This window comes from Ylistrum balloti, unplaced genomic scaffold (genome assembly GCF_031769215.1).
Source record: "Ylistrum balloti isolate Yb309-2 unplaced genomic scaffold, AGI_CSIRO_Ybal_v1 Utg369980, whole genome shotgun sequence".
NCBI classification, from domain to species: Eukaryota; Metazoa; Mollusca; class Bivalvia; order Pectinida; family Pectinidae; genus Ylistrum; species Ylistrum balloti.
The window spans coordinates 985,088-988,178 of NW_026782068.1; positions in this window are offsets into that span (position 1 = coordinate 985,088).

Sequence of the window (3,091 nt, forward strand, 5' to 3'; positions counted from 1 at the left end):
CCACTGATGACAGCGAACGGTCCTAGTGTCATGTGGGATGCATTGAGAGAGTATGGGTGGCGTATGTTCCTAGACGGCACCCTTATAACAAAATTGAGAGAGGATATCAGGTGTGGTTGGGCGTCATGTTTATGTACCGATAATAAGCAACAGCAAGCATGATCTCACTGCGATGTGTTTTATTTTCATTTTGAAATGGTGTTGGTGGGGACGTTGATGTTTTCCTCATTAATATGTTTTGAAATGGATTTTTCAAGATTTACATGGAAGCAGTGGGCACTTACCTTTTTAAACACTTTGTCTTGTCTTTCTTTGTTATGAAGAGTCTATGTGAACGTCGTTTCTTTTGATGATATCCTTATGTCCCATTTTCATCAGTTTTCAGTTTTAATTACTATTCTTAAACACTGAAACCATTTTTGGTTGTAACAGTTACTACATGGAGGTATTGTTCAGACAAAGGTCATACTCACAGGCAGTAAATGTGGCGGCTCGATATTTGGATAGCAAAGTCAACCACCATATGGCCGGGAACGTGCAACAAGAAGAACAAGAAATAGAGATCACATCGGATGTTAAAAAGGAACTACAAACGATTTATATTACAGATATCACTTATGTAAACGCCACTTACGAGAAACAAGAGATAGTTGTTGACGGAACAAGAGACGGCACGTTTCGTCTTGGAATGTATTCCGTATACACAGGTAAATAAACTTCTTGCCTTTTATTATAAAAGGACTATGTTTTTCTGTAGTGTCAAAATAGCTTTGAATGCCACATCATTTATCCGTTTATATGCCAGTTGATTATGCGGTCATTTCATGTGTTGTAATGTTGAATGAAAAAAGTGGTTTTATATCATCATACTTCTTTGACTCTATTCATTACCATTGATTGATACTGAAAGGCAATGTTCTTGCATTCTGTAAGAGTGTGCATAACTTAATTTTGAATTCTGATTTTTTTTAAAAATATAAACCGGAAAACAATCTTTTGTAACCATGTCCATGTCTTATTCCCAATGACTTAATTTATTATGCTCATATATGTCGTTCTATCATAACTGCTTTTAAGGTAGGACAATGATCTTAATACTATTTTCCCAGAGACCATCCGCGTTGGTGCCTTGGCAGATGATGTGGAGAATGCCCTTCAGGCCCTTCCCGTGTTCGATGAATCTGAGACTATATCTGTCAACATGTCCAGGCAGGGTGAATCTTTCAAGTACATTGTCATCTTCAAATCCGAGAGAGGTATTATGTTTCTTCATATATTGTATAGTGCTACCGCACTCATATGTTATAATGCTGACACCGGTATATTAATTGCACCATCAAAGTCTCGTAAATGCGTTGTCTTTTACATATAGAACGTACGCATATATGTATTTTTTTCATATGGCATATTTTATGATAGTGCATATAGGTTAAATACAGTCAACATTGGTTTAAGCATGCAAACCCACAAAATCTTATGTAAAGGTAACTTCCCGGTACTACAATGGAGGAAAATACGTGGAACGTTTTCTGTGACTGTAAGTACGATACGAGAAGGCAAAGCAAGTGGAAGAAAGTTAGGAATTATGATGTCTGATATTCCTTCACCGCTGATCGACAGCAATACATCACTGACGCAGGTATTTATAGGCTTTAATTGGTATTTTGTAACTGTAATTGTAGTTATTAATTTAACAAGATCAAATTACAACCTAACGTAAAAATTATGTTCGTTTAACATGTACATTACCCAATAGTTCTCGACTAACAACAAAGAGGCCACTTTGAGTGTGTTACATTGAAAATCGGGGTATTCATTGTGGTTATTAACACAGTAGAACACGAAGTATCCACGGGTGTTAGGTCTTTTCCTTCCTTTACTTCGGAGCTTTTTATGTGTGTTTTGTGTATTCTGTGTTGATCCGTTCCTCATTCGACATTTAGTGAAGTGGGGTGTGAATCTGTCGCCAAACAAATAAAACAGTTGCTTGGAATAGAATATGTATCCCGATTTATTTAAATGCAATTACTTTTGAGTTGACGAAATTGTATTTCAGGAACCTTCTTGTCTTTATACTTTCTAGTTATATTGTTAGTTGCAATATGAAGCTAGTGCAACTCCCATCTAGAGTTTTCTGTCGGTCACATTGTCATCAATCGCAACCTAAGCTTCAAAATTTAGGCCCTTGGCATCACTGACGAGTCCCAGAAGGACACGACAGCTGTATAATCCAGTTTGATTAATTTGCTTGACTCTACTTTTTCTTATGTAAACATTTATTATTGGGAAATATTTTACCTTTAGATTTCAGTCTCATTAGAACACTTATTCACGGCTCGATGTCCAGGCTACTGGACATCTCCAAAGAACTTTGCATTTCATCAAAACATGGAGGATCATTCTTCTGTGCCATATTATATGAGATCATATAGAACAGACCAGTACCAGGCATTTTGTGGAAATTGGGTGTTACGGAATCCACCTGTCCTCTTCAGAAGCGAGAACATTTATCTTGACGTTCATCCATTGGTAAATATCGTTGATTTTTTTTTATTTCTGAAAGATTTCTACAGAAACATGCATATAAAGTACAGGCACACCACCAAAAAAGCATTTATACATCATGATAATCCACGAATCAATTCATTATCATCGTCATAATCAGCGATACCACCTAAAGCACATACATATACACACATCATCTCACTTACCCTCACCCACATCCTGACAGAAATTCATGCCCTCATATCCACAGACGGATGTATATATTTACATATATATGACCAGGTGTAACGTAAGGGTAAGCGTCATCTGCTTCGTCCACATTAGCTTTGAGCATTGAATAAAAATACAAACATGTAGCTTTCTTAAGACGTCTTATTTCACAACTTAGTATGGATGATTTTATATAGTTATTAGAAACATCGGTGCATGTGTTCTTCTGACCTAATGGAACTTACCAATGGAAAGATTTATCTAACTCTCAATAACGACAACTCTACTCAGTCATGGATATAACATGGATTAACCTGTTGATACTTTTTTCATATTTGACAGTTTTGTATGGCCTTTAAAGGAAATATTGATTTCG